Genomic DNA, 13929 nt, shown 5'->3' with positions numbered 1-13929 from the left:
CTGGAGGCCTTGTTAAGGCACAGATTGCCTGGTCCCACCCTCCGAGTTCCTGATGCAAAAGAATTTGCATTTCTAACAAGGTCACAGAAGATACTGATGCTGCTGGTGAGGGGCCCACACTTTGAGAAGCATTGGTCTAAGTGGATGCTCTTTTTTGTAGTGGTTCAGGAACCTGGGTTAGACGAGCAAAGCCTGGCATTCCCCTGGCAATGGTTATGGATCTAGGTAAGGACTGCTGACCTAGTTCCTGGTCTGTTGAGGAGAAGGATTAACACGCCGTGGCTACAGAAGCTTACCACATGTTCCTGCTGTAACTTCACCTGTGCTGGAAGCCATCTCTGAGCCTGGGGGAGTCCCGCTTCGGAATGACTACAGTGTTATGGATGTCAGAGCTGGCTGACCTCAGGCCCATCAAAACCTGGGACTCCCCATTGGGCAAGATGATAAATACCCTTATTGATAAACGTGTCTGAGCAGGGGTTTCTATTCCAGTCCTTAAAAACACCCTAACCGAAGAGTGTTATCCAGGAGAGAGGCCTCCATGCATGCAAGTAAGAGATAGTGTGAGGAATTTGCAGAGTGGGTCATGTAGAAACGTCTCCCTTGTGTGTCACATCTGCCCTTGCCCCCCAATCCCTCACACCTCAGCGTTCCTTCATCTCCACTGCTGCTACCCACCATCATCTGTCTGACCCAGGTTTCTGCCATATCCCGCTCTTTGGTTTCTTCTCCACTCTGACCACCCCTCCAAATTGCTCTCCAGAGTGATGTTTTCCAAATAAGATTTTACTTTAGTCAAATTCTGCTTAGAATAGTTAGGAGGATTTCCATGATTCTCTGGGCAAAAACCAAGGGATTTGGGGTTCTCTATGACTAGGTCTCCATACATGTTGGCCTTTGTTCGACCATGCACCAAACCTTTGCACATGGGGTGTCCTCCATTTGCTCAATGAATTCCAGTCCAACCACCACATTTTATTTCATGCTTGAATTCATTAGGAAGTCGTGATTCCTGAATGCAGAACAAATTTCTTTACAACAAAGAGCTGTACCCCTTTCTTCATGTAACTTATGTGAGTTTGTAATTACCTATTGTGTTTATTTGACTGGTGTGCCTTCCCTCCTTGATATCCAACTTTTTTGAGAGAAAGATCTATCTGGTCTTGTTCACCGTGGATCTTCCAGATTTAACCCAGTGCCTGCTGCATAATTGGAGCTCAAAAAATACTTGTTGGATAAAAGAATGAACTCATTTTGGGAGCAAGAGTATGAGTTTTCTTTTGGATATTAGAGACAGAGATACCTGCAGGAAACCCAAAGTCGTGTCTAGCAGATAGTTTCACAAGAGGGCAGATTTGAAATGTCAAAAAATGAGGAAAAAAAGTTGATCATGTTCAGTGGAGTATTTGAAATTAGGCTTCATAGCTTTGTTCACAAATGACCAGTTAGCTGTTAGCCTAATCGGCCAATAAGATTTTTTTTTTATTTAAGTAAGGAAAACATCAAGATTAATTGAATATTTTACAAAGAAACATGCTGATAAAGTTTGTCAGATATATCATATTTCTTAAATGTAAAGGGGAGGCTTAAACACTGTGTTTCTGTCATTGAAATGTTTAAAAATATGATAAGGAAAAAGTCGTATTTCCAAAGAATTGCATAAATGATTTCAAAATATGATAAGCCAAACAGTAAAGAAGAAAAAAATAACCTTATCCTCTATACTAGAAGTTATTAGTGCAATGATGGGAAGAACTTTAAATGAATTATTTTCCTCTATTCCATTAAGTTTAGTTTGGTTTTGAGAAGCATCAAGGAGATGAAAGGGGTTAAATATCAAGAGAATGATTACCACAGGATGAAAGGATCATGAAAAGGATGTTTTCCTGTTTGCTCATGTAATATTCATAAGAAATTAAAAAGCCAGAGAGGAAATGTTATTGTAACATTACGGACAATGGATATAAAAGGGTTGTCAACATTTGAAATCTTTAAAAGTTATTTTATGAAAAAAATGTTTTCTTTGTCAAACTCATGGCTTGCACAATACAAGGAGCACTAGGTAAGGTTGGCAATGGGATTGTCAACAGTTAATCATCAAGGATTTTTGTGAAATTTCCACAAATCAGAGAATATCATTTTAGCAGTGCTATTAATGCACTTTGCAGTGACAGTGAAGAAGAAATAATATTCTCACAGATGACTTGTGTACTGTTGATTAGTGCCAAAATAGTTTCCTATGTTGTAAAATGGAATGGCTGATGATACAGTACAGAAAACATATCCACTATATGGAAGTCCCATCACATGATGAAGTATATATTCAGTCTGAAATACTTAAGCTATTTTGGAGATTGGGGCGTGTGGTGGCTCAGTCAGTTAAGCGGCTGCCTTCGGCTCAGGTCATGATCCCAGGGTTCTGGGATTGAGTCCCGCATCTGGCTCCTTGCTCAAAGGGGAGCCTGCTTCTCCTTCTGGCCCTCCCCACCCTGCTTGTGTTCTCTCCCTCTCTCAAATAAATAAATAAATAAAATTAAAAACCATTTTGGAGATCATATTCTTTGCTGAACAATGCGGGATAGAAAATGGATTGGGAAAAAAAAAAGGTGATATGGAGAGGTTATATGGTAGATCTGTAAGGACTGAAAGATTAAAAATAAGTAAGATTTTTAAAAAATCAATATATGATTTTAACAACATAAATTCATGTAATCTGCCTAAAAATGCATATACTTACAAGATGTCAATTTTATAAAATATTTTTTATTGGAGTATAGTTGACATAAAATATATTAGTTTCAGGTGTACAACATAGTGATTTATATCCATTTATATACATTATGAAATGTTCAAGTCTAGTTACCATCTATCACCATATATAGTTATTACAATATTATTGACTATATTCCCTGTGCTGTAGGTTATGCCCTCATGACTTATTTATAACTGGATATTTGTACCTTTTGATCCCCTTCACCTATTTTACCCATCCCTCTGCCTCCCTTTCCTGTGGTGACCACCAATTTGTTTGTTTTGTTTTTTTAGATTCCACATATAAGTGAAATCATATGGTATTTGTCTTCCTTACCTGACTTATTTCACTTAGCATAATACCCTTTATGTCCATCCATGTTGTCACAAATGGCAAGATTTCATTATTTTTAATAGCTGAGTAATATTCTACTGTGTGTGTGTGAGTGTGTGTGTATCCCACATCTTCTCTCTCCATTTGTCTCTCAGTGGATACTTAGGTTGCTTCCATATCTTGGGTATTGTAAATAATACTGCAGTAAACAGAGAGGTGCATCTGTCTTTTCGGATTAGTGCTTTTGTTCTGTTTGCTTCACCCCCAGAACTGGAATTGTTGGGTTGTATGGTAGTACCATTTTGAATACTTTGAGGAACTTCCTTACTACTTTCCATAGTGGCTGCACCATTTTACATCCTTACCAATGGGTACATAGCATTCCCTTTTCTCCGCATCCTTGCCAACACTTGTGATTTTTGTTTCTGTTTTTGTTTTCTAGTGGCCATATGCATTTTTTGACGTTCTACGAAATTGCACAATGAAAACAATAGGACTTGAGGGTGGGATAGACTACCTTAAACCTTAGAGGGCTTTGTAACCAAAACAATAACTAAAACAATTATAATCCTAATAACCAACAGAAGCCCAAGACCTCTTTTTTTTTTTTTTCTTTTAGCATTGCCCCCAGCATTCCCCTTAATCAAATGCTCTTGACTCCTCTTTTGAGAGGGGTGCACTTTAGGGCTTTTGCAACTTCATCAAAACTATAAAAAACTGATTCGCAATGTATTGTTCTCATAAAGTTTTAAAAATAGCATGGAGAATATAACATATTTTATGCCTCCAGCTTCATCAGGTAGCCAGTGAGAAGGGTCTGATTCTTGAAGCCAGAAAGTCAGCCACTATTTACACCGAAGGAAGGCCCTATTGAAGAGTGTGCAGTTTTTACCTTAAGTCTTCATATATTGGTAAAGTCTGTCTTTCATTGTGGGAAATTGATTGTAAAATATACGTGTGGACCAACACCAATTCCTTGTTACGCTCTCACCATTCTGCACAGCCCACCTGATAGGACATAATCCACATTTAAGGAATACAAGCTGTGGCGGAACAGGTTGCAATTGGTATTTGCAATTGACTTTATTACTTTTCTCTTAACTGCACAACTTTACTGAAAGCCTTTGCACCTACAGTACGTAGTTATTAATGCTGTAAAAAGTAGTTGGACTTCCTTCCAAACAAGTGGTTACACAGTCTAATTTGGATGGAAAATCTTATATAATGATAATCATATTGTGCTTTGGCCTCGAGATTATTAAACCTTCCTGCAAATATTGGCCAGTAGTTTGAATATTGGTTTCAAATGAGTTTATTTATTATGCTATTGGGTTTTTTAAATTTTTACTAAGTTTTTTATTTGAATTCCAGTATAGTTAACATATAGTGCTATATTAGATTCAGGTGTAAATACAGTGATTCGATAATTCTATACATTACCAGTGCTCCTCAGGGACGTGTACTCTCAATCCCCATCACCTATATTTCACCCATCCCCCCCACCCAGCTCCCCTCTGGTAACCATCTGTTTGTTCTCTATAGTTAAGAGTCTGTTGCTTGCTTTGTCTCGCTGTCAATTTTTCCTTTGTTCATTTGCTTTGTTTCTTAAATTTCACATATGAGTGAAATCATATGGTATTTTTCTTTCTCTGACTTATTTCACTTATATGCTATTGGACTTTCAAAGTTCATATAGATCTTGGGGCGCCTGGGTGACTCAGTTGGGTAAGCGTCTGTTTTGGGCCAGTTCATGATATCCAGGTCCTGGGATCGAGTCCCCTGGCGGGCTCCCTGCTCAGCAGGGAGTCTGCTTTTCCCTCTGCTCCTCCCCTGCTTGTGCACTTTCTCTCTCTCTCTCTCAAATAAATAAATAAATAAAATCTTTAAAAAAAATAAAGTTCATATAGATCTTCAAATCTAATCATCTTATTTAATATGATCCAAATGGGAGTGATAGATTTCTAAAGCAGTGTCTTTAAACTAATGTTTAGCTAAATACTATAGAAGAACACTAAAAATCCTTAGTGAACACTTTTAATAAAAATTATATAGATTTGTGGTGTTTTCTTCCCAACCTTTAATATGATTAATTTCATTTTTTTGCAGTTTAAGCAAGAACTCATTTAAAATTTGAAATATATCTGAAAAATACACATCCTTTCACAAGATTATAATGTAAATTATCATATTTAATTGATTGAAAAGATTAATAATAGTATCAAATAGTGAACAAGGTATTTTTAAACAGTATTCTTTGGAGAGCCGTCTTACTCCTATGTTCAAAAGTTCTCTTGCTATTGGGGTAGTCCAGCAGAAACTAGAGCTGAGGTTTTCAAATAGTAGATTCTAACACTTAGTGGATTCTGAAGTCATTTCAGTGGCTTGAAAACAGTTTATATTTTAAAAAGAAACTGGATAACATATAGGGAAAACATCAGAGAGCATCTTTCTTAGTAAAGGTAATTTTTTTAAAATTAAGTATTACGTATGTGTGTGTGTCTGAGTAGAGGTGATATGTGAAAGGTATTTCTTACAGGGGGTCAGGATCAGAAATTTTGTTGAATTCTGGGCTAGAGGATACTGTGGATAGAACCAAGGATAGAAATCTGATTAGCTGGGAGAAGCGGGAGACCAAATCAGAGAACTTATTGATGATAGATCGGGGGAAATGAGGATTCTCAGCTGTCTGGCTTAGAGACTTAGCCACCCGAGGGCCAGATCACGACCTTCAGATCTGTGGGAGGTGAGCTGAGACGACCTGCTTTTACAAGATTTCCCACTATAATTTGCACCGATGAGGATATTAATGCAGAGTCATGTGATATCTACGCCACTGGACAATAACGAAAATACTCTCACTTTAAAAATGGTTTTGTTAATTCACAGTCTCATCTTATTTAACAAGGAACCTATTCAGTATCTAAAGCAATGAAACCTTGATTTATGAAGTCATCAAAATACCAAAATGTCAATTATGCAAGGAAATGACGAGTGACATAATTCTATTAACATTATCCAGAAAATGTACTTGACATTCACCTGTGAAATTCGATATCCTGGAGAGTCATCTACCACGGAAATATATATTCCTATCAATTTTCTTTTTGGCAAAATCAAATAGTCCCTTGGGAAAATCTCCAATTAAATCTGTTTTGTAGTTTTTCTGGTTTTAAAGATAGTAAAGAGGGGCGCCTGGATGGCTCAGTCAGTTCAGCATCTGCCTTCGGCTCAGGTCATGATCCCAGGGTCCTGGGAGGGAGCTCTGAGTCCCTCAGCCTCCCTGCTTAGTGAGGAGTCTCCTTGTCCCTCTCCCTTTGGCCTCCCCTCTACTCATGTGCACTCTGTCCCTCTCTCTCTCAAAAATAAATAAATAAAATCTTTAAAAAAATAAAGACAGTAAAGAATGCTGTTTTTTTTTTTTTTGCTGAATAAAATTATGACACAAGATGACAAGAGTGATAAAATGGCATCTCTGTATATAGGACAGACTTTATTAATTTTGGGTTTGTATATGTCTTATTTATATTAACATTTGAGAGGTGAGCCACAACTGTAACATAAAATTTTCTAGTAGCCACATTAAAAAGTAAAAAGAAATAGATAAAATTAAGTTTAGTAATGTATTTTATTTAGCACAATGTATCCAAATATTTTTTTAGTGTGTAATCATTATGAAAATTAATGAGATATATTGTATACCTTTTATATGATGTTTTAAAAATCTGGTAAATATTTATACCAATAGCACATCACAGTTCAGGTTTTAAATTGTCACTGGAAATATTTTATCTGCATTTAGATTTCATAAAACTTACAGTTGAAAAAGTAAATTCACATATCCAAGTTGTTCCAAACATACTTAAAAGTTTTCTATTGAATTCAGTATCAGTTTTTCAGTTTAAATTAACTAAAATAAAAAATTCAGTTCCTCAGTTGCACTTGCCATATTTCAAGTGCTCAACACACCCACCTAGTGGCTAAGGGATCAAGACCCCACAGTTATAAGTAGTGGTGACCTTGAACTAACTCCTCCGGGAGTAGATTCCTTGCTTATGAGCCCAGAAATGGGATTTGCATTTTATGAATTTTTTTCACAAACTAACCTAAAAAGATGAAAGATGAAGCTTCTTACTCCTTTTGACATGAAGAAGGCAGTGGAATTAGAGGGAATTCAGTCTGACTTGGGCCACTGGGGCGATTAGTCAATGGATCTGTACCACTATAAGGAGAGTATCAGGCCCCTCCCTCACAGGTGCTCGTGCAGATTGGCAGGGATGTGCTCAATACACAATTTTGTTTTGTTTTTTAATTAAATGCATGGTTTTGTACTTCGAAGTCAATTAACTGGGCATATAAATGTTCTTCCTTCTCCCCTAATTCCATTTTTTCTTCTTTGTGACTGAAATCTAGATCTAGTTGTATCATAGAAAGTGGAAATTATATGATTTATAGCAAAAGTTATTTTAGGGATAGAGAGAGCAGAGAAATACTCCAGTTGTGGATGAAGAAAAACGACTGCATTTTCTGCCTGCCTATATTGATCTTTTTTTTTTCCCAAGGGAGTGAGGGCTATTAAACTTTTCTTGATCCACTTTTCAATTATTGCAATGTACCTCACTACACTATCAAAGACTGATTACCTAAAGGATGAAAAACTGAATTTATCTATTTAATAACGAGCGCACATGTATGCAATTGTGTATCAATATAAATGCATTATGTTCCGATGTATTTAGGAAACTGAGAGGGCAAAGTTTATTATTATTAGTAGTAGTAAAAGTATAATTAGTTGATATCGAATGCTCAAAAATATTTATTTTGATTAACAGTTCCTTTTTAGAGTAGTATAGATTTATAAATAAAATTAATTTACCCATCAGAGGGTCATGTGACATTTATAATTAAACAGCAAAATATAAGTATAATTGTGATACAATTAAATACGTTGATGATTTATTAACTAATGATTAATTTACTCAGAGCTTGAACTGAATCAAGCTCGTACAGAACCTGAGGGCTTTTGCGTGTCATGCAGTGAAACAAGACTTTGATCATGCCTAGGAAAGAGCCAACAAAGGTCGTATGCCGGGAGTAAAAGGCTCTAACTGGTGTCTAGAAATAGCACTCGGAAACTAGAGGAGAAGAAGGATGGGACGTATGTCTGTGCCCATAATGCACCATGCCCACTGCAACGGCCCAGGCACCGGGGGGATGGAGGTGTAGGAATGACAGTGGTGGCAACTAGGGAAGAGAAAAGGGAGTTAATTCTTAACGGCGTCAGTTAGGTAAGAAATACAAAAGAAATCTGTTCTAAAAAAATGTAAAGTTTACTTAGTGACTTCACTCACTCGTGAAAAGTTTGATTTTCCATTCTCTGAAACCCCGATTCAGGAAGCAGGGGTGGTGCCCGGCCATCTTTATCAGGTAACAACAGATTCTCCAGATGATTCTGATGAACGGCCAGGACTGGCATCCAGAGCCCCCCCTCCCCCCCAAAAAAATTCTTGAAGTTAAAGAAGGAGTCACGTCAGAGTCGTTGGAGGAGGCTTCTTCTGTGGAAGTGGTTCTTCTACTCTTTTCACGACGTCCACCTGGCAGAAGGGAATAAAGGCCCCGAGGCTCTCAGGAAGGAACGAAGAGGTGATGTGCAAGCAGGCTGTATTTGTGCAGAAGACAGCTTTTTGCAGATTCGTGAATGAGAGCTCCCGTAGAATTTTACTAGTGTGCTAATTTTGCTTTATGAATACAAACTTTTGCTTTGTCCTCAAGTGATCACTGGTGTTTTGTCTAAGCCCATATCGACTGAGAAATTTCAGTCTCCTAGGGTTACTATCCTGAAGACCATCTGAGGAGGAATTCTAGGTGCCTGAGGCTGTTTGAGCCAGGGCCTGAGAGATTAGGGAGGGGGAAATGAAGTCGGATCATAACACAGTCACCAGACCCCACGACCTTTTAACTTGCAGGTTTCTAGGGAATTGGCTTTTTGCTTGATAAGCTTGCAGAATGTTCTTGTTCTGTGAAGATTTTGATCTTTACAGCATCATTCTCAGGACTAGTTTTTAGTATTTCCACCAGGGGGCAGTGACGTCCTCTATAATGTTGGTGACCGTGGCTAAGAAAAATGGATCATTCTTTTTTTGGACTTGAAGTGGGTGTGAGTAGGAAGAACTGATGAATTCTGACTGCCCATGGTCATTAGGGTGGATTTGATGCCGAATTCCAGCAGAAGACAGAGCAAGGAGGTTAAATATCATCCACAGAACTACAGAGTCTTTTAAACCAGAGTGACTGCTTGATTAAATCAGTTGCCACCCTTGGTTAAATTGAGTAGCTATCTTAAGACTCTGAAAATTCATAATTCTTGAAGCTCCTGTCAAGAAGCCTTAGGACTCAGCTTTGGCAAGAATTACACGTCCCATGAAACCACAAGGAGCAAATGTTTAACAACCGAGGACAGGGGACCATTGCTTCTGAAGAACTCATACCCTTAATGAATTCAGGCTCTGTCTGTCACTCTTCCCCCTTCGCTTGTAGGAGAGATGCAGCTGCTGGAAGAATGAAACTGTGTTTTCACTGGGGTAAGGCTCATGGGCATGGCCTTTAGCAAAACTGAGGAGTGATCACAGTGTTATGGTAGAAAGAACAATGGACTCAGAATCAGGGGTAGATATTGAATCCTGGTGAGGCCCTCTTAATGTTAGAGGACCATCACTTACTAAAACAGGTGTGGATTAGGATCCTAAAATCTGTGTGGTTTTTCTTTTTTCTTTTTCTTTTTTTTCCCCCCTGGCTCTGCCACTAACTGTAATCTTGACTAAGTCACTTGGCCCCTCTGGTCCTCACAGTCCCTAGCTATAAAATGAATCACTTGGTTCAAGTAAGCTTTTCGAATCATCACAACTATAAAATTTTAAATTCTATGAAAAGACAAATCCATTCCCACTGTAGGATTTAGCTACCATCTGGGCAGCTCAGAGTTGCTCTGTGAAAAAGATTTTTCGGTATGAATGTGAAGGGGGGACTCTACCAACTTTATGGGGCAGCACAGATGTTAAATTTTAGTCATAAAAGAAGGCAGCTCTTTGCTGTATTTCAATGGGCAAAGAGCTGGGAGAAAGGAATGGTACAGAGGTTCGTCTAGAAGGCATTAGTAGTACATTTATTTCCAACGCATTACTTTACAAATGAAGAGGAGCCGCGCCAAGAGTCTTCAAGATTTATTCATGCAGACACTGTTCTGGGTGGAGATACAGAAGCAAACAAAGCAGACAGAGCTCCTGCTCTCCGAAGCTTCTATTTGAGCTGGAGAAGAGCTCAGCGGACAGTGCTGTGGGTAGTGAGAGGTCGGAGGGCAAAGTAGAAGGGCAAGGGGGAGTGCAAGGGTTCCATTTCCTCTAGGTTTTCCGGGAAGGCCTCTCAGTCCGAAGGCATTTGAACAGAACCCTCAGGAAGACACCGGGAAAGACTGTTTTACGTACAGAGAACAGCGAGTGCAAAGACTTGGAGGCAACTCAGGAATGATGGGCAGAGCCGGGATTTGCTCATTCACGGACGGACGCATTCATTCACTGGTTCAACAGCTACTCAGTGCGGGCTCTGCTCTGCACTGTTTCCACTCCAGGAGTAGGATCGTGAATTAGAATTCTAAAGCCTTGGTGTTCAAGCACTCCCAGCACTGCCTCCCTGGCTCTGGCGTACTTTCGTTTAGCACCCACTCTTCTCCAGGCACCTTGGAGGCATCTTGCTGACATTAATCTTCAGAACAATTCCTTGAGACTGTTTTATAAAGAATAAAAATAGATAAGCTAAGAAATGAAGAAAAATGACGTCTAATGTCATTTATTTCAGTACTTCCTAAATGAGGTGGAAAGACGCGGTCCTCTGTCTTGTGAGTAACTGTTAGAAGTTATCAGAGTGACTCCACTGCTATTACTCAGCTAATTCATGTGAAAAAGCTTCTACCTTTGCCCGGTGTGGTGTTAGAGAGATGAATAAAGTATGAAGTCACACCAAGAATTGCAGTAGAGTCGACAAATCTTCTTAATGTCGGGGTGAACTAAGAATGAGCACAGTGGCAGGGGGACCTGAACAAAGATCGGAGTCTTCCAGAGGAGGGCAGGAAAGGCTTTATAAATCAAAGAAGGCTTGGGCAGGAAATGGAAGGTATTGTGCCAAGGACTCACGGACACACACCTGTAGCACTGCATGAAGCAGGTATCTTAAAGGCTTAATTGCAGGAAAACTTACAAGCAGAGAATTCAGAAAGCACACATGATCTCCTGCTCTCTCACTGACCCCCATTTAGTCCAATGTTAGGCTGCATATGTGATGGCCAGTGTTCCAGTTGAAAGAGGTTCTAGCCCCGTAACTCTACATATTTGTAGGGTTAGAGGAACAGGGGACATGCCTGTGACTATGTAACAATGGGCAAGAAAATGATACTGTTAGAAAGGGGGGAGCCTCCCAAACCTAGCAGCTGGTATCATCCAAATTTTTTGTATGTTCACTCAGCCCTGCTGAGCCAGCTTTCTGTTAATCTATCCGAAGGGGAGGAAGTGAGCCTGCAGGCCCGCCAAGATCTGTTTCTGGATGGGTGAGTAGGAGTGTAAAGGGGCTCAGGGGCATTCCTGATAGAGGGAACAGTGTACATAACTGGGGGGAAACCCAGAGATCATAGTGTGTTTAGAGAACTGCAGCTATATTGTCACAATTATATAGTGTGAGGCGGATGGGAGATGGGCCTCAGAAGGTGAGGGGCATCTGAAAGTGGGGATTCCAGAAAGGTCGCCCATGGGAGCATATCCAGATGACTTTCTATGTCACGTTAAGGAATTTGATGTTTACCCTTTAGGCCAGCAGATAGTCACAGAGCTGATGTGAGTGATCTGAGTGGTGGTGGACCGTGGTGGCCCGCAGTCCAGGACACCCCCACTCCACAGGAGGTAGGTGGCATTCAGCTCCATGTAGTTGCCAAATGGGGAAATTTGTATGCAGTGTTACCAGAGCTTTGGATTTTTCAAGCTGAGCTATAACATTAAATTTGTATACAAAATATTCCCATTTTAATCTTGGAACCAAATTCAAATTTACTCAACAAATAAGTGGACCAATCATCTGGATTGGTCTCTGGTTTCTGACACCTGTGGGGAATGGAAGGGGACGCAGGAAATCTTAATAGAGTTGCTCATCAGTATTGCTTTTTAAAAGGATTATTCTGGAAACAATAAGCAGAATAAATTGAAGGAAGATAGGATAGAGTCAAGAAGAGTAATCATGAGGCTTTTGAAATAAAAATTGAGGAGCTGAAGTAAAGCAAAGGTAGCAGGAATGAAGCTGAGGGACATTTAGAGGAATCGGCAAGATTTGGTGAAAGGAGTTTAGGATGACTTCCAGATTGTTGATTTGGATGGCTAAGTAAATGATTTTTCCATTCATTGGAATGAGGGGCTGACGCTGGTTTACAAAGCAATTATCAGGAATTCTTCCTGCATATGTTGAATTTGAGGTGGCTGTGGGACATCTAAAGGAAAACCTTATGGCCAGTTAGGTGAATTCTGAAGCTTAGGAAAGAAATCAGATTGGGATTACGTATCAGGGAGTCATCAGCGAATGGCTCATAGGCATTCTTTCAACAAATATAAATATTTTCCTTCAATATGTCTAGTCTTGTCCTAGGTGCTGGATTAACAACACACTGGTCTGTGTCCTCCTGATAGGTTCAGTATAGTGAAGCAAGCGGATTGCATGTATGCCTTTAAACAAAAAGGCATACAAATACAACTTATGTAAGTGCTATAGAGGAAATGTGGCTCATATGAAGATCAAAGATGGTATGGGAAAGAAATAAAAAGTCACATTGGTCACCCAAGCCTGTAGCTGGGAGGAAGTCAAGGTGAAAGGAGAAATTTGTTCAAAGGAATTCAGTCCTTGGTGCTGGAAGAGAAGAGAGTGAGGACAATCTGGGCATCACCCTTGCACACTAGATTGGTAAAAGAAGAAGAACTTTAAGCATTAGAGTGACCCAGAACTCAGTCTTGGGTGTTTCTCTTCTCTACTTACTTGGTGATCATCTGGTTTCATAGCTTGAAATACCATGTATGTCTTATGAACCCCAAATTTGTGTCTCTTGCTCAGACATCCTCCTTGAATTTCAGACTCATGATACTGCCCTACTGCCCATCGCCCAACTGCCATGCACACGTGGATGCCTGACAGGCATCTCGTGTTGAACATGATCAAAAGCAAGCTTCTGACATTCTATGATCCTCTCTCACTTAACCCTACCTCGCCTGAGTCCTTCCCACCCCAGCAATTGACAACTCCATTCTTCCAGTTGCCGCGGCCAAAAATCAGTTAGGTCTTGCCAGATCCACCTAAAAAACACATCCAGAATCTAGTTACTTCTTATCACCTCACTGCTACCGTCTCAATCAAGACCACTAACATTTACATCTGGAGTATTGCAGTGGCCTCCTAACTCCTAACTGGCCTTCTTTCCTTAATCCATGAACTCCATTCTATTTCAGTAGAGAAGCCAGAGTTACCCTGTTAAAATATAAGCCTTGCCATGTCACTTCTTTGCCAAAACACCTCAGTGGTTCTCACCTCAGTTGGGGTAAAAAAGCCAAGCTCCTTCCAGTGGCATACAAGTTCCTCCGTGATCTGTCCCCAGTTACTTCTCTTGAGTCAGTTCCTACTTCTCTCCCCCATGAAGATTGGCGCCAATCACCCTGGGCTTCTTGAAGTTCTTGTAATACCCCCTGCAGATTCCTGCTTCAGGGCCTGTGAAATTACTATCCCCTCTTCTTGGGTTGATACTCTCCCAGAAACCCACATGGTTACTC

This window comes from Ursus maritimus, unplaced genomic scaffold, assembly GCF_017311325.1.
Source record: "Ursus maritimus isolate PB19 unplaced genomic scaffold, ASM1731132v1 scaffold_26, whole genome shotgun sequence".
In the NCBI taxonomy this organism is placed as follows: Eukaryota; Metazoa; Chordata; class Mammalia; order Carnivora; family Ursidae; genus Ursus; species Ursus maritimus.
Note: the sequence above shows the minus strand (reverse complement) of the source record.